The sequence below is a fragment of the Scyliorhinus canicula genome, chromosome 4 (assembly GCF_902713615.1).
Source record: "Scyliorhinus canicula chromosome 4, sScyCan1.1, whole genome shotgun sequence".
NCBI lineage: Eukaryota > Metazoa > Chordata > Chondrichthyes > Carcharhiniformes > Scyliorhinidae > Scyliorhinus > Scyliorhinus canicula.
The window spans coordinates 164,279,421-164,298,521 of NC_052149.1; positions in this window are offsets into that span (position 1 = coordinate 164,279,421).

Here is a 19,101-nt window from a genome sequence, read left to right on the forward strand (position 1 = left end):
CAGAATTGTGGTCACTACCTCCAAAATGCTCCCCCACTAACAAATCTATCACCTGCCCTGGTTCATTACCAAGTACTAAATCCAATATGGCCTCCCCTCTGGTCGGACAATCTACATACTGTGTTAGAAAAGCTTCCTGGACACACTGCACAAACACTACCCCATCCAAACTATTTGATCTAAAGAGTTTCCACTCAATGTTTGGGAAGTTGAAGTCGCCCATGACTACTACCCTGTGACTTCTGCACCTTTCCAGAATCTGTTTCCCAATCTGTTCCTCCACATCTCTGCTGCTATTGGGGGGCCTATAGAACACTCCCAACAAGGTGACTGCTCCTTTCCTATTTCTAACTTCAACCCATATTACCTCAGTAGGCAGATCCCCCTCGAACTGCCTTTCTGCAGCTGTTATACTATCTCTAATTAACAATGCCACCCCCCCCCCCCCCCCACCTCTTTTACCATCCTCCCTAATCTTGTTGAAACATCTATAACCAGGGACCTCCAACAACCATTTCTGCCCCTCTTCTATCCAAGTTTCCGTGATGGCCACCACATCGTAGTCCCAAGTACCGATCCATGCATTAAGTTCACCCACCTTATTCCTGATGCTTCTTGCATTAAAGTATACACACTTCAACCCATCTCCTTGCCTGCAAGTAAATGTTGCTGGGTTAGTAATCCAGAGGCCCAGGCTATTCTCTTGGGACATGGGTTCAAAGCATGGCAGCTGGTGGAATTAGAATTCAGCTAATAAACCTGGAATATAAAGCTAGTCTCAGTAATGAGGACCTTGACAACTGTTATCCATAGAATTCCTACAGTGTAGAAGGAGGCCAGTCGGCCCATCGACTCTGCACTGACCCACTGAAAGAGCACCCAACCTAGCCCCACTGCCCCAATCTATCCCTGTAACCCCATAACCCCACCTAACCTGCACATCCCTGGACACTAAGGGCAATTTATCATGGCCAATCCACCTAACCTGCACTTTGGACTGTGGGAGGAAACCGGAGCACCCGGAGGAAATTCACACAGACATGGGGCGAACGTGCAGACTCCGCACAGACAGTGAGCCAAGGCCGGAATTGAACTCTGGTCCCTGGCTCTGTGAAGCAACAGTGCTAACCACTGTGCTACCGTGCTGCCAATTGTTGTAAAAACCTGTCTGGTTTACTAGTGAACTTTGCGGAATTAAATCTTCTGCACTTACCCTGTTTGCCCTACATGACACCAGACCCACAGTAATGTGGTTGACTCTTAACTGCCTTCTGAAATCGCAAAGCCATTCAATTCAAATGCAATTAGCGATGGGCAACAAATGCTGGCCTTGCCAGCAAAACCCTTATCCCATGGAAAAAATAAAAGAAGCTGACTATGGCCATGACCTTTTATGCATCCGGCTCCTTCTGGGCTGAGGTTGGAGGTAATAGTGACACCTTGTATTTTGCAGTTGTATAAGAAAGGAGGGATAACTTCATTTCATTCTATCTCACCAGAAAAAATCAACTAGGCTGTACACAAGGTTTTAAAAGGTGACAGGCTTTTCCATGCTGCAGTCATTTACAATGATAAGGAAAGAGAACGCAAAAAAACTACTTAAAAATATTAATCAAAATACTTTTGCAGAAAAACATGATGGGCAGGAATCTCCGTAACCCCGAGCCGAAATCAGGAACAGCGATCGGGTGGAGAATGGCTCCCGACGCCGGAATTGGGACAAGAGGCGGTTTGACAGACGCCCCCATCAAATTGCCGTCATCGGGACAAGCAGCGTGCACAGTCGCAATCCCCGTTGGTATGTGATGAGTGGGCCCACCCGCGATGCTCCGCCTCCGATGGGCCGGGTTCCCAATGGCGCAGGCCGCGTGTGGTCCCAGCAGTCAGGAGCCTGACGTGCTGGCTGCAGGGAGAAAGAGGATGCGGACAGTGTCCAGCGGCACCACACCCGGCCAATATCCATGCCGCTGGCCGGGGGGCTTCCGCCAGGGCTGGGAGGGGGGGGGGGGAAATGGTAGGGGATGGCCCAGGAGGTGGGCTGGGATCGGGATGGGCAGATACGCGGTCCAGCATGGCTGGCACCATCTTTTCCGGCATGACCGGTACGTGTGTAAGGGGTGTAGGCATACGCGTGGCTGCAGCTTGTCAGCCCTGCGCATGTGCAGCACGAGACTCGGCGATTCTCCAACCATTTTCCGTACATTCTGCGGGTGTTTCATGTGGCGCCAGTGCTAGCCTCTCACCAGTAGCAGAATTGGTGAGAGTTTTGCGCTGATTTGCCCGTCATGAAACACCACGGATCCTCTGTTGGCATCGGCACTTAGCCTCAGGAACGGAGAATCCAGCCTGATGTACTTCGCAGAGGTACTTGGTGAAGAAATAAAGGTGAACATTTTTTAAAAACTCAAATGTTGTACAGAATCCACACTTTTACTATAAAAAGCCAGACCCGATGTTAATGAACTATAAAGGGAAGGAACTAATCTGCTAAAGTGAATGCAGTGAAATATTTATGTTAACTAGTATTTGAATATTTATCCAGCTACTTTGGGGAAACAAAATATTTGATTCCTTTATTTCAGAAATAAACAAAAAACACTTCACCATCCCCGAGGATAGCTTGGAAGCTTCTTTGCAAATTCTTCCCCAAGATTTGCAGTGCACAACAATACCTTACTCACTGAGCAAGTTCCTGGTCTCAAATTTATCCCTTTCCCAAACACTTCAAGCCATCTTTGCCCTACCGAACTTCATCCCAATAAGCAAGATTTTTACCCTTATACAATAATCTCCATTGTCTGCGTTTCCCATCCACTACATTTTAAAATAAGTACTGATCAAAAATTTTTGCAAGCCAACCAATTTCATAAAGTAACCTTAAATACAATAATGAACTAATGGGGAGCAGAAAATGGTTTCCTTCACAATTCGTTTGACATGAGTTCAGTCCCTGTCTGGCCACTGCTGTAAAATACTGAATTACTCTAGATTTCTCCTGCTTTAACTCTTCACATATGGTTTTACAGCTGTTTGTAGATGTTTCATGTAATTATAGTTTTCTGAACTATTATAACTTTCTAGGGCCACTTCAGGATTCTCTTTCAGTCATGTAGTTTCATTGTATAAAAGGCAGGCCAAATGTGCTGGAATTCCAACCTAAGGTATTTCAGCAATTTTCCCTGCGTAACTGCAGCCACATTATTCAGACTAAATGAAGCTATATATAGTGTGGAGTAGGAACTGTTCAGTATTTTTATCAGTGATTAAATATGAATACCATGTGAACAGTTGCACTCAGAAAATTTACTTGGAATATTATCCCTGAACTATGTCATTGTATCATTGACGCACCAATGCATGCACCATGGGGTGATGACACGAGGGTCCATTCATGCAATTATCTTCTCTATGTCACTGAACAATTAGTAGCAGTGTTAGTTTGCAGAAGTGTCAGGCACTTCTACACAGAGAGGGGGGATTATCTCCCAGCTGCTCTTGCGCCACCTGACTGCAGTTGGTTCAGAGCAGCATTGGCAGGAGCATGCAAGTGCCGGATCATCTATCCCCTTCACTGCTGTCAATGTGTAACCACTGCAGTTCAAGGAAACGAGAGAGAAACATGGATCTTTGCTTTCACATGAAAGCATACAATCTGAGCGAGTACCAGAATCACAGAATTGTTCCAGTGCAGAAGGAGGCCATTTGGCCCATCATGTCTGTATCGCCTCTCCAGACGAGCATCATGACTTAGTGCCATTCTCCTGCCTTTTCCCTGAATGTTACACATTGTATCTATTCAAGAAATCATCTAATGCCCTCTTGAATGCCTCTACCCTGCCTCCAACACAACGCCAGGGAGTGCATTCCAGACCCGACCACTCGTGCGTAAAAGTTTTTTCTCACATCACATTTGCTTCTTTTGCAAATCGCTTTAAGATTGTGCCCACTCATTCTTGATCCTTTTCCGTGCAGGAACGGTTTCTCCCTATCTACTCTGTCCAGCCCCCCTCATGTTTTTGAACATCTCCAACCAGAACATTCCACAACTAAATGAAGTGATGAATCGTGTCATCACTGGGGCAGTGCACAATTTGCAATTCATTCCAATATACTGAAGAAACTTTTCACCTGATTTTCCATTGTAGGAAGGTGCTGGATGCGGTACTGCGAAGCTGTGGGGACCATCAGAGCCACAGAAATATCCTGCCTGTTCTCAAAAAGGAAGCAGTTTACGGGAAGATTATTTTCACAATATTGTTACCTAGTACACATCACAAAAACAATTTAACTGTTGCTCCCCCTCACCCCGACAAATAGGTCACCAGATCTTGCCAGGTGTCATTACAGTTTAAACACTACTGCTCAATTGGAAGGCCAGTTAGTTGTTGGTGTCAACAGATATTTCCAGTAACCCCTAAACAATTATTCATGCCTTTAAACCTTTCTAATATGATAATTGGCAATCCTTCTTAAGGGATGGGCAATAAACTCTGATGCCTACATTCCACTAAAGAATTAAAACAACCATCCAATGCACTTTCAATATTCTTCATTGCATGACAAACCTTTGTTCCTCTATGTAAGCATAAAGATATGCTCTAAAGGTGCATGCAATTATGATTTAGATGACTTCAGGAATACTTAAAATTACAAGCTACGGGCAGCACTGTGGCACAGTGGTTAGCATTGCTGCCTACGGTGCTGAGGACCCGGGTTCGAATCCCAGCCCTGGGTCACTGTCCGTGTGGAGTTTACACATTCTCCCCGTGTCTGCGTGGGTTTCACCCCCACAACCCAAAGATGTGCAATTTAGGTGGATTGGTCATGCTAAATTGCCCCTTAATTGGAAAAAATAATTGGGTACTCTAAATTTAAAAAAAAATTACAAGCTACCACACATGCATTAAATACCAATCTCCAATGTTTGTAATTTTATTTATTATATTGACGCTCTCTTTCCATGCAAGCACTTTCTCCTTCCATCAAGTTTAATGTGCAAATGTATTTTTAATATGTAAAAATAGCTAGAAGGATGTTTATTTCTGCACTCAACTGTTCAAGATTTCTTAATGCTTCCTGCTTCTCAAAGTCATTGAAGGTCAATTTCTACAATCTGCTTTAATCTACTATATTCCAAGTTTGGTGCCAGTAATGAAAATGTCGGGTTGAGGGAAATATGGGTGATGAAGATTCAAAGTAATGGATCAAATATTCTGAAGAAATCTAACTCCAATAGCATTGAAGCAGGAAAGAAGACTGAAATTAAACATTATATATTCTCTTAATTTATTTTTTTATAAAGACAGCTGGCATCACATCATGGTGAGTGAATGAGCAGATGGCTTGTAATTAAAACAAATGGGTGAATGATATCAGAGATGCAAAATTAGAAATATATTCTACATGTGCAGATTAGTCTAGAACGTATGATATATGGTCTAGTATTATTGTAGTGACTTTAAAAAGTCTATTTTTACACATAAATATCCACGCTGATAGATCTTTTGTATGGTAGAAAAATAATTGTAGAGCAGACAATTGATAGGTGGCTTCCATGACAAAGACACCAATTAAAATATGCATGTTCCCTACATTGCCATAGTGACCACACTTCAAAAAAACTACATTGGCTTTAAAGTGTTTTGGACATTCTATAGTCATGCAAGACACTAATAAATACAAGTAATTCATTTCAAGTCTTTATCAAGAATCAGACAATCATAGAATGGGTACTGTACAGGAGGCCATTCAGCCCCATGTGTCTATGCCAGCTCCCTGCAAGAGCAGTCAACTAGTCACACTTCCCCAACCTTTTCCTGCAGTGCTGGAATTTTGTTCTCTTCAGCTGATTATCCAATTCACTTTTGAAACACATGAGTGACTCTGCCTCCGCTGCACTCTCAGGCAGTGTATAACAGATCATAAACACTTTCTGTGGAAAACCATCTTTCCTCATGTTGGGGTGGATTTTTTCACCAACACCTCCAATCAGTGTCCCCTAGTTAACACGCCTTTCACCAATGGGAATAGTTTCTCTCTGTCTGCTCTATCTAGACTCCTTATAATTTTTGAAGAAATACAAATATAAGAATTAGGAGCAGCAATAGGCCATTCGGCTCCTCAAGCCTGCTCCACCATTTGATAAGATAATGGCTGATCTGAGTGTAGTCTTTTCATTCTCCCTTGTCAGTCAAGAATCTATCTATAAAAACAATCAATGGCTGTGCCTCCAATGGTCTCTGGGGAAAAGAACTCCACAGATTAATATCTCTCTGAGAAAAGTAATTCTCCTCATCGAAAGAGGAAAATCTCAGCAAGTCTGGCAGCATCTGTGGGGAGAGAAAAGAGCTAACGTTTCGAGTCCGATTACTCTTTGTCAAAGCTAACAGACAGAGAAAGTGGGAAATATTTATACTGTGGAGTGAGAATGAAAGATGAGTCATAGCCACAAAAACCCAGGGAAACCAAGGTGCTAATGGCCACAGAAACCAAGGGCAAAGCGTGCTAATGGCAGTCCCCGGACAGGACAAAAGACGTGAAAGGTCAAACAGCAGGGAAACTAACGTCAGAGGATGAACTAGATGTGGGGGAGGGGAAGGGGAAGCAAAGAGGAGAAAGGTGAAGGAAAGGTGGATAAGATGGTGGGGGGCGAATTAAATGTATACTAAGAAAACAAAATGGTAAAAGTCAGTTAAAATGAAATTAAAACAAATGGGTAGAGGTGGGGTAGAGCTGATCATCTGATCATCAATGTTCAGGCCGGAAGGCTGTAGCGTGCCTAACCGGAAGATGAGATGTTGTTCCTCCAGTTTGCGTTGCACTTCACTGGAACATTGCAGCAGGCCAAGAACAGACATGTGGGCATGGGAGCAGGGTCTTTTGTTAAAATGGCAAGCAACAGGAAGGGCAGGGTCCTGAATGCACACAGACCGAAGATGCTCAGCAAAGTGATCACCCAGCCTGCGTTTGGTCTCTCCGATATAGAGGAGACCACATTGGGAGCAGCGAATGCAATAGACCAAATTGGAAGAGGTGCAAGTGAAACGCTGCTTAACCTGGAATGAGTGTTTGGGGCCTGGGATGTTAAGCATGGAAGAGGTAAAAGGGCAGGTGTTACACCGTCTGCGATTGCATGGGAAAGTGCCATGGGTGATGGGAGAGGACTGCGTATGGTGGAGGAGTGGACTAGATTATCTTGGAGGAAACGGTCTCTGCGGAATGCTGACAGAGGGAGTGAAGGGAAGATGTGTTTGGTGGTGGCATCATGCTGGAGTTGGCGAAAATGGCGGAGGATTATGCTTTGCATACGGAGGCTGGTGGGGTGCAATGTGAGAACGAGGGGGACTCTATCCCTGTTCTGGGAGGGAGTGGAGGGGGCGAGGGTAGTGGCACGGGAGATGGACCGCACACTGTTGAGGGCCCTGTCTACAACTGTAGGTGGGAAATCACGGTTCAGGAAGAAGGAACACATTTTCGAAGCACCATTTTGGAAAGTGGCATCATCGGTACAAATGCAACAGAAGCGAAGGAGTTGAGAGAAAGGGATGGAGTCCTTACAGGGTGTAGGGTTCAAAGAGCTGTAGTCCAGTTAGCTGTGGGAGCAAGTGGGCTTGTAGTGGATATTAGTAGATAGTCTATTGCCGGAAATGGAATTCTCCTCATCTCTGTCTTGAAGAGTAGACCCCTTATTTTTACTCTCAACCTTCTCTTCTCTAAAGAGAATAATTCTGCACTTCATCAATCTATCCGTGCAACTGAAATCCCTCATCCCTGGATGAGTATCTTATTTGGTGGGAATAATTAACTGCCCATGAACCTTGCAGAAAACGAGCTCCCCATTAAGGGGGCGGAGGACCTCTTAACAATGTCTGGTTGTAAGATATATAAAGCCAGCCAGTTAGGCACCAGCAAGGCAGACCCTGTTGGGATCTGCTGTGTGATGTAGTTTTGTACCTAAACTAAGTTTCTTTGGACTACTCTGCGTGGACTCCTTCGTGGCCTTATAGAACTGACGATGAAGATGGGATCATGCGAAAGCGTCTTGATCATTTTCAATCCAGGAAACCAATTCTTCGAAAGCTTCCAATTGAGCGTACAGATCTCATCCAGCTGACTCTGATGCCACAGCAGCCCGTATGGGCCCCAAGAGGGTCAAGGCATCGAGATGACTAAGGTCGTGGACACATCCGAGAGTCTGAGTGCCAAGGTCCCTTTATTGGAGGAGTCCATGCAGAGTAAGGGCACTGTGTTAACCCAGAGCTCTCTGAATGGGCAGCATCATCCATAGAGAGGATGGCCACTCTCATAGAGCGGCAGATCCAGGAGCTCAGTCAGGGGTTTCTGAGGTTGCATTCAGACCTGAGAGTCCACACACTGACAAAGGCCTCAGCAGGTCACTGCCCCTGTGAGAAATGGACGAGACAGCTAGTGACTCTGCTGACACCCTATTTATCTCTGCTGAACAAGGAGGTTCAAAAAAACCTCATGTTGGTGGACAACCTGCAGCTCCCCGCATCTGGGGGTTCCTTTCAGGGTGCTCCTGGTGATGGCAGCAACTCCTCCATCCCTTTGCCAGTGACCATCACATTTGAGGAGACCGCAATAACACTGGACTCTCCTGCCCAGTTGGCCTTCACAGGCCTCGGGGGCAGAGGACAGCTGTCAAAGTCACCGAGGGTTACAGGGCATCAGAGCCAACAGCCTGCCTTCAATGCTGCTGCCGGCAAAAGGAAACACTATGACATAGCACTCATAAGTGAAAATTTAAGTCACTATGATCACAGAAAGGCTTTCATGGTAGAATCATTTCTCATTGACACTTGTATATCACTATTAAAGTGCTACATCATGTCAAATGGCTTTATTGTGCTTTACGTAATGGTTAAGGAGGAGACCTGACACTCATATCGAACACATTGACAGGGCTGCAATGTTAATTTCAAAGGGAGGGACAGGAAAGAAGAGGGTCAGGAGGGCTTCATCACTCCTAAACGGTAGGTTGGAAGTCTGTCTGCCATCATTTGGATTCCTGCCTTTGGAGTTCTACTGGAAAGTCCTCTAAATCAGGGCTTTCTGGTCGCCCTGGCTCCCATAAGCATCCCCATTGCTGGATCCTGTTCATCACTCTGGTGCTGATTAGGCTCCTCCTCTGATTCAGCGCTGAATTCATACTCGGTGGCTTCTGGAATGGCATCAGTGTCTTTACACTCCATAAGCTCCCACCTTGAGAGAGCCAGATTGTGAAGGCACAGCAGACTACTACAATAAAGGAAACATGTTCCGGCAGGATATTGCAGTCATTGTCCTGAGTGTCCAGGCAGCGAAACCTCCTATTAACTCTGCCTATTTTCCTCTCAATGATTGACCTTGTAGAGGCAAGACTGTGGATGTAGTTCTCCTCAGCAGGTGTCCTTGGGTGTCATCAGCCATCTTTTGAATGGACATCCTTTAGCACCCAGCAGCCAGCGATCCAAGTGTGCTGGGGAGATGAAGAGATTTGGCATCTCAGAGTGACATCAGATATATGCATCATGGCATCTTTCAGGATACATATCACAAACCTGTAGGATCTGCTTGTGGTTACACACAATCTGAACTTTCAGAGAGTGGAACCCTCTTCTATTCACAAACGCACCCAGCTCCCCTGCAAGGTGCGTTTATGTGCACATGCGTGCAGCCAATGACTCCCTGAATCCTTGGAAAGCCTGCTATTGCAGGGAAACCCGTGGATTGCTCTGCCTGGCTGGCCTCGTCATCTTGCACTGAATGAAAGTGTTCACCTTTTGGAACGGTGCATCTGTCACCAACGTGATGCAGCTCTGCACTCTGGATTGTAACACTCCTCAAAGATCTCTTAAAGACACACTGGAATGAATCCGAGACAAAATGAACTCAGGGCAACTGTGACCTTCAGAGCCACTGGCATAGGGTGGCCATCTACACAATTTAAGGCTATCTCAGGGCCTTTCATGTTGCAAATCAGGGTGACTGTTTCTCCTGAGAGGAGGAGCCTCCTTCGGAACTGTACATCTGCCATGTCGAGGGAGCTCGAACGCAGCCTGCATACTCTACTAGCTGGGTATTAGCGCCTTCTCCTGCCCCTTCTCCCTGCAATGCCTTCTGGCTTTTGACCCCTTCAGGTTGTGCCTCTCGGCCTTGGGGGCAGACTCTATTGCGCTGTCTGCAAGCAACTAGCATCCTCTCCCTGCTTGTCCTCTCCTCATCTGAGGAGGGTCCCTCCATCAGAGTAGACTAGTGTTCTTCAAACTTTTTTTCCGGGGACCCATTTTTACCAACCGGCCAATCTTCGGGACCCAACCCGGCCGACCTTCGCGACCCATGCCGGCCGACCTTCGCGACCCACGCCAGCCTTCCTTCGCGACCCACCATTTTCTCTTACCTTGTTTGCTGCTGACAAAAATGGAGGAAATGGTTTTGGGTCCCTTTGGCCCTCGTATACGCTCCTCCAATGGAACCTGTTGGATGAAGGTGAAGCCTTCCGGTGTCGGAAAGTATGGAGTCTCCATCTGTCCAAAGTTCTGAATTTTTTCCCTGTAAAAGTTTATCAAATAAAACCCCCCCGAACTTGGAAAAAAAAATAAAATGAGTAAAATAAATGAATAAACTCCCCCCCCCCCCCGAGTTTGTAAAAAAAATAAATGAAATGAATAAAATAAATGAAAAAAATGAATAAACCCCCCCCCCCCCCCCCCCCCGAACTGGTAAAAAAAAATGAATTTAAAAAATGAAAAAAGTAAAAATTAAATGAATAAAATAAATGAATAAAAACCACTACAGACCTTGTAAAACAAAAAGCTGCAACTGTTTAAAAAAATAGCGGCTGCACTGTGCATGTGTGACCGATCATCGTGCACGCATGCACAATTTGGGGGAATTTTTTTTTTTAACATGTTCGCGGCCGCTTGCAGCCGGCGTTATGAAAAGCCGGCTGCTGCGCGGGGATTTGCGCGATCAGGAGCACTGCAGACAACGACTCCGCGACCCTCCCGACACCCGCCCGTGACCCACCCGCAGGTCGGGCCCCCGACTTTGAAGAACACTGGAGTACACAATACCCATGTCAGACCTTATGCTTGCGCAGCTTCGAACAATGAAGGGGCCAGCCTACAGAAAGTCTCTGCAGAGTGATGTGTTATATATGTTGGATTAACACAGCCTGCAACTCGATGCAGTATCACTTGAAAGCAGGCTTCCAACGCTGTAGATGGTTTAACACTGCTTTATTGAACTTGCCGAGTAATGCACACAGTTCGTTGTGGGTCGACACTCTATTAATCTAAGCTTGCTAACCTTGCCCAGACTTGCTCTGTGCCATGTGTAGTAGGTGTTGACTGTACATTGCATCCTGAATGTTGCTACAGCTATCACCAGTACAAAGAGGCCGAGCCTTCCTGCCTCATGTGTTTTATACTGATAATGTACCCTGTAGTGTCCTGCCTGGTGATTGGTTGTTCTGTATTCTGTGTGGTGATTGGTTCCTGTGTGTGTTAATCACTGCCTGTCTGTATCTCATTCTGAACATGAGTGCATATTATGACACAGAGATTTATTCAAATTATTCAAATAAACAAAAATAAAAATGATTACAAAAATGAACTATAACCAACATATTCGCAACTCAATTCAATACTCCTAACCCCCCACCTCCCCACTCCCGGAATTTATAATCTGCCGTGGATTTAGATTGATTAAAAAACATGAAGACTGCCTGCCAAATTGGTCTGTGCACTAAGCGTAAAAGCGCACGGGCCACTCAAAATCAGGGTCAATTAGACTTTTAATGGCCTTAATTGGCCCTTTAATTGCCAGCTGGCAAGCTTCCAATATTTGCAGGCGACCACCAGCCAAAATATCATGAGGTGGTGCATTGACATCGGGAAGGCCTACTGACATTATCATGGGCCATTTCGTGATGCATTGTGACTGCCACGCCTGCATGATAAATGTAAAATTCAGACCAATGTAATTCAATGTCTTTTCCAATTGTCGGCAGATGCCAAATGGTCATAGGCAGATGCTAACTCCAGTAGCATACATGAGCATACATAGATATCAAACCTGGAGCCAGACTGAGTTCCAAAAATGGTATGGCAGTTGTCATGGGGCATTTTAATTTACATGTCGATTGGTCAAACCAGGTCGGTCAAGACAGCCTTGAGGAGGAGTTCCTAGAATGTACCCACGATAGTTTTCTCGAACAGTATGTAATGGAACCTAAGAGGGAACAAGCTAACCTAGATCTAGTCCTGTGTAATGATACAGGAATAATTAATGATCTCTTCGTTAGGGATCCTCTCAGAAGGAGCGATCACGGTATTGAATTTAAAATACAGATCAAGGGTGAGAAGGTCTTGTGCTTAAACAAAGGAGGATGAGGGAGGAGTTGGTGAAGGTAGACTGGGAACAAAGACTTTATGGTAGGACAATAGAGGAACAGTGGAGGACTTTAAAGCAATTTTTCACAGTGCTCAGAAAAAGTATAAAAGTAAACGTGATGCCCCGATTTCATAAAGGAGGTAGACAAAAGGTGGGTAACTACAGGCCAGTTAGCTTAACTTTTGTAAAGGAAAAATGTTTGAATCCATCATCAAGGAGGAAATAGCGAGACCTCGGGATAGAAATTGTTCCATTGGGCAGACACAGCATGGGTTCATGAAAGGCAGGTCATATTCAACTAATTACATAGTTTTACATAGAACATACAATGCAGAAGGAGGCCATTTGGCCCATCAAGTCTGCACCGACCCACTCAAGCCCTCACTTCCACCCTATCCCCATAACCCAGTAACCCCTCCTAACCTTTTTTCGTCACTAAGGGCAATTTATCATGGCCAATCCACCTAACTCCTATGGGAGACTTTAACTTTCCAAATATTGACTGGAAAAGATATAGTTCGAGTACATTAGATGGGTTGTTCTTTGTACAATGTGTGCAGGAGGGTTTCCTGACACAATATGTTGACAGGCCAACAAGAGGCGAGGCCACATTGGATTTGGTTTTGGGTAATGAACCAGGCCAGGTGTTAGATCTGGAGGTAGGTGAGCACTTTGGAAACAGTGACCACAATTCGGTGACCTTTACGTTAGTGATGGAAAGGGATAAGTATATCCCGCAGGGCAAGAGTTATAGCTGGGGGAAGGGCAATTATGATGCCATTAGACATGACTTAGGATGTGTTGGTTGGAGAAGTAGGCTGCAAGGGTTGGGCATACTGGATATGTGGAGCTTGTTCAAGGAACAGCTATTGCATGTTCTTGATACGTACGTACCAGTCAGGCAGGGAGGAAGGGGTCGAGCGAGGGAACCGTGGTTTACCAAATAAGTGGAATCTCTTGTTAAGAGGAAGAAGGAGGCCTATGTGAAGATGAGGCATGAAGTTTCAGTTGGGGCGCTTGATAGTTACAAGGAAGCGAGGAAGGATCTAAAGAGAGAGCTGAGACGAGCAAGGAGGGGACATGAGAAGTCTTTGGCAGGTAGGATCAAGGAAAACCCAAAAGCTTTCTATAGGTATGTCAGGAATAAAAGAATGACTAGGGTAAGAGTAGGGCCAGTCAAGGACAGTGGTGGGAAGTTGTGTGTGGAGGCTGAGGAGATAAGCGAGATACTAAATGAATACTTTTCGTCAGTATTCACTCAAGAAAAAGATAATATTGTGGAGGTGAATGCTGAGACCCAGGCTATTAGAATAGATGGCATTGAGGTGCGTAGGGAAGAAGTGTTGGCTATTCTGGACAAGGTGAAAATAGATAAGTCCCCGGGGCCGGATGGGATTTATCCTAGGATTCTCTGGGAAGCCAGGGAAGAGATTGCTGAGCCTTTGGCTTTGATTTTTAGGTCATCATTGGCTACAGGAATAGTGCCAGAGGACTGGAGGATAGCAAATGTGATCCCTTTGTTCAAGAAGGGGAGTAGAGATAACCCCGGTAATTATAGGCCGGTGAGCCTAACGTCTGTGGTGGGTAAGGTCTTGGAGAGGATTATAAAAGATACGATTTATAATCATCTAGATAGGAATAATATGATTAGGGATAGTCAGCATGGTTTTGTGAAGGGTAGGTCATGCCTCACAAACCTTATCGAGTTCTTTGAGAAGGTGACTGAACAGGTAGACGAGGGTAGAGCAGTTGATGTGGTGTATATGGATTTCAGTAAAGCATTTGATAAGGTTCCCCACGGTCGGCTATTGCAGAAAATACGGAGGCTGGGGATTGAGGGTGATTTAGAGATGTGGATCAGAAATTGGCTAGTTGAAAGAAGACAGAGAGTGGTAGTTGATGGGAAATGTTCAGAATGGAGTTCAGTTACGAGTGGCGTACCACAAGGATCTGTTCTGGGGCCGTTGCTGTTTGTCATTTTTATAAATGGCCTAGAGGAGGGTGCAGAAGGATGGGTGAGTAAATTTGCAGACGACACTAAAGTCGGTGGAGCTGTAGACAGTGCGGAAGGATGTTGCAGGTTACAGAGGGACATAGATAAGCTGCAGAGCTGGGCTGAGAGGTGGCAAATGGAGTTTAATGTGGAGAAGTGTGAGGTGATTCACTTTGGAAAGAATAACAGGAATGCGGAATATTTGGCTAATGGTAAAATTCTTGGTAGTGTGGATGAGCAGAGGGATCTCGGTGTCCATGTACATAGATCCCTGAAAGTTGCCACCCAGGTTGATAGGGTTGTGAAGAAGGCCTATGGTGTGTTGGCCTTTATTGGTAGAGGGATTGAGTTCCGGAGCCATGAGGTCATGTTGCAGTTGTACAAAACTCTAGTACGGCCGCATTTGGAGTATTGCGTACAGTTCTGGTCGCCTCATTATAGGAAGGATGTGGAAGCTTTGGAACGGGTGCAGAGGAGATTTACCAGGATGTTGCCTGGTATGGAGGGAAAATCTTATGAGGAAAGGCTGATGGACTTGAGGTTGTTTTCATTAGAGAGAAGAAGGTTAAGAGGTGACTTAATAGAGGCATACAAAATGATCAGAGGGTTAGATAGGGTGGACAGCGAGAGCCTTCTCCCGCGGATGGGGGTGGCTAGCACGAGGGGACATAGCCTTAAATTGAGGGGTAATAGATATAGGACAGAGGTCAGAGGTGGGTTTTTTACGCAAAGAGTGGTGAGGCCGTGGAATGCCCTACCTGCAACAGTAGTGAACTCGCCAACATTGAGGGCATTTAAAAGTTTATTGGATAAGCATATGGATGATAAGGGCATAGTGTAGGTTAGATGGCCTTTAGTTTTTTTTTCTATGTCGGTGCAACATCGAGGGCCGAAGGGCCTGTACTGCGCTGTATCGTTCTATGTTCTATGTTCTAACTTGCACGTCTTTGGACTGTGGGAGGAAACCGGAGCACCCGGAGGAAACCCACGCAGACACGGAGAGAACATGCAAACTCCGCACAGACAATGACCCAGCGGGGAATCGAACCTAGGACCCTGGCACCGTGAAGCCACAGTGCTAATCACTTGTGCGACCGTGCTGCCCACAAATTTACTGGAATTCTTTGAGGACATTATGAACACGGTGGACAATGGGGAACAGGTGGATGTGGTGTATCTGGATTTCCAGAAGGCATTCGAAAAGATGCTGCACAAAAGACTATTGCATAAGGGTGCACGGCGTAAAGGGTAATGTATTAACATGGCTAGAGGATTGGTTAACTAACAGGAAGCAAAGAGTAGGGATAAATGGATATTTTTCTGGTTGGCGATCAGTGACTAGTGGTATGCCCTTGGAATCTGAGTTGGGGCCACAATTGTTTACTGTAATAATCCACGGGAGGCAGGTGTTCCATCACCACACCAATATTTATTTACAATAACGATATTACAGAAGCAGCGACAAACAGTGCTGCTAGCAGTCCAGTCAATTTAAGACTGCCTCACAAAGCCTACACAGGTGATTATATGGGCCCCCTCAATGAGCTATCATTGAGGGAGCTCATACTCCAATTGGCCAACCAATAAAGCCAATTGGAGTTCATTACATTTACAATTTACATAGATGATTTGGAGTTGGGGACCAAATGTAATGTGTCAAAGTTCGCTGATGTCACTAAGGTGAGTGGTAGAGTAAAGTGTGCAAAGGACACTGAAAGTCTGCAGAGGGATATATATAGTTTAAGTGAGTGGGGTTTGGCAGATGGAGTACAATGTTGGTAAATGTGAGGTCATCCATTTTGGTAGGAATAACAGCAAAATAGACTATTATTTAAATGGTAAAAAATTGCAGCACAAGGACCTGGGTGTCCTTGTGTATGAAACGCAAAAAGTTGGTTTGCAGGTGCAGCAGCTAATTAAGAAAGCAAATTGAATTTTGTCCTTCATTGCTGGAGGTATGGAGTTTAAAAACCATGAGGTTATGTTGCAGCTGTATAGGGTGCTGGTGAGGCCACACCTGGAGTACTGTGTACAGTTATGGTCTCCTCATTTGAGAAAGGAGGTACTGCCACTGGTGCAGAGGAGATTCACTAGGTTGATTCTAGAGTTGGATTGATTGCATACGGTCAGTAGCGTACTACAATCCTACTATTGGCATTCTACCATGAAGTCAAAAAGACGTGCCTACCACACAAATGAGTAATGTGTTGTATGACTTTCATTGCTGATGTGATGTCGGGTACATAGGCCATACGTCCCAGTGACATGCGGATGTTATCAATCAGCACGTTCATTTGATTGCTTGCAAAAGGCAGAGTACTGACCATACTCACCAACTTGTGGCTGTAAAACTAGGAACACAGGGGGTGATTTTCCAGCCCTGTTACACCACAGCTCAAATCCCGTTATGATCAGAAATTTTTGTGAGATGGGATAATGGGATTTGTGAGGGGGAGATCTCAGAATGAGATCTTTCCCACCCCACACTGGTAATGTAATCAGTTTCACACCCAGTGAGGGCATAAACCTGATTACCATACATTTTAATGTATTTAAATATTCAAAAGCAGCTTAACTCTGAATCTTCCAGGAATGTCAGATATTCCCACCCACTGGTGTGATGTAGTGCCACATGAATTACTACTGGCCTCCAAAAATGGAGATTGGATGTGATGACCGCACCACGGGGCTCAGAGGCCAGTGTAGCCCCCCCCCCCAGGTGGTATGGGATGTTGCAGGGCAGAGCCCTGGCAGTGCCAGGTTGGTACCGCCAAGAGGTGGGGCCTGAAGGGGTGTGTCTGGAAGAGACCTGAAGGGGAGGGGTAAGGAGCAGGGCCTATAGTGAGATAAATATGGAGGCCCCTGATACCAGTGATCCTTGTGGGGGGGGGGGGGGGGGGGGGAGGGCATCTTGATGCCATTCATCATTGGGGAGGGGGTGCGTTTGATGCCAGCGATCTTTGTGGTGGCAGGATTGATGCCCGCAGTCTTTGGGAGAGGGTTGATGCCGGTGATCATGAATGGTGAGGGAAACCTAATGTTCATGGGGGGCGGGGGAGGGGGGGGGGGGGTGGGATCATTAAATTCTGAAATCAGAGTGACCTTTAAAAAAGATGCCCTGATCTCTATGGAGCTGGGATTGCCAACGTCTTTGGCCTCGCCTCTCACAATGGCACAAAACACCACCCCTTCTAGAAAATGGCAACGTTTGGGAAGAGCTCGACAGAAACACATCGATTTTCACTAGGAACCTGGCACTTTGCCATTTTGTGGAAAGATTTTGCAAATAATGTCTAATGCTGTGAATGGGCAGCACCTGCAAAACAATCCTGACTGTGCTAAGGATTACACTGACAACCAAATTAGCATAAATATACTATTAAAATTAAACACCTACGATCACATTAATCAACATGAAAGATGATTTTTTTTTTCTTAACTAATTAGGATCATTAGATATTTGGAAGATTTTGGGTGGGGCACAGAGTCAATGTATTGTGACACACGACGGTTTGGGCAGCACGGTAGCACAAGTGATTAGCACTGTGGCTTCGCAGCGCCAGGGTCCCAGATTTGATTCCCTGCTGGGTCACTGTCTGTGCGGAGTCTGCACATTCTCCCCGTGTGTGCGTGGGTTTCCTCCGGGTGCTCCGGTTTCCTCCCACAGTCCAAAGACGTGCGGGTTAGGTGGATTGGCCATGCTAAATTGCCCTTAGTGACCAAAAAAGGTTAGGAGTGGTTACTGGGTTATGGGGATAGGAGGAAAGTAAGGTCTTAAGTGGATCGGTGCAGACTCGATGGGCTGAATGGCCTCCTTCTGCACTGTATGTTCTATGTAAATCTATGTAAACAAGGCATCTCAATTGTGTGGGATAGTCTGGCTTGACCAGATGAAAGTTTCCTGTCCATCTTTATTAGTATTTTTACAGTATTTACACAGAAATTTTGAGCTTGAAGGAAAATTTAAAAGTAACAAAAAGTTATTATTTGCCATTGCTACTGCAGCTAACTCAATTACATGAGGTCTCAACTCGATCATTTCATTTTGAGCAAAAATACTATGATCCCAGACCAAACCCCAACAGTGGCTGTGATACTGAACATAAACCCCAATATTTTATTTTAATTTCCTGAGACTGAGGAAAAGATACCTCGCTCCAGGTGTGATTACACACAGAAACAGGGATATGAAGGGCAGCACGGTGGCTCAGTGGTTACTGGGTGGCGCCGAGGTCCCAGGTTCGATCCCGGCTCTGGGTAACTGTCTGTGTGGAGTTTACGCATTCTCCCCGTGTTTGCGTGGGTTTCGCCTGCACAACTCAAAGATGTGCAGGGTAGGTGGATTGGCCAGGCTAAATTGCCCCTTAATTGGAAAAATGAATTGGGTACTCTAAATTTATTTTCAAAAATAAATAGGGATATGGTATATTAAAACAAAATTTATTACGAACACAATATTAAAATCTTTAATATCACACCAGAAAATAGCTTACAGTTACTCCTTAAACAACACCGCTCTATCACGTGAATATAATACCATTAATTGCTATCTCCCACTTAAACAACAAGGAAAAAAATCTCAGCTCTCAATCCATTGCATCCACCAATGAAATATAGGATGCTTCCTTTAAAAAGATGTTCTTTGAGAAAGAGAGCTCTCTTAACACTGCTTTAAAGACAAGATGTGACTCCTGTCAGACCCCTGCAGAATC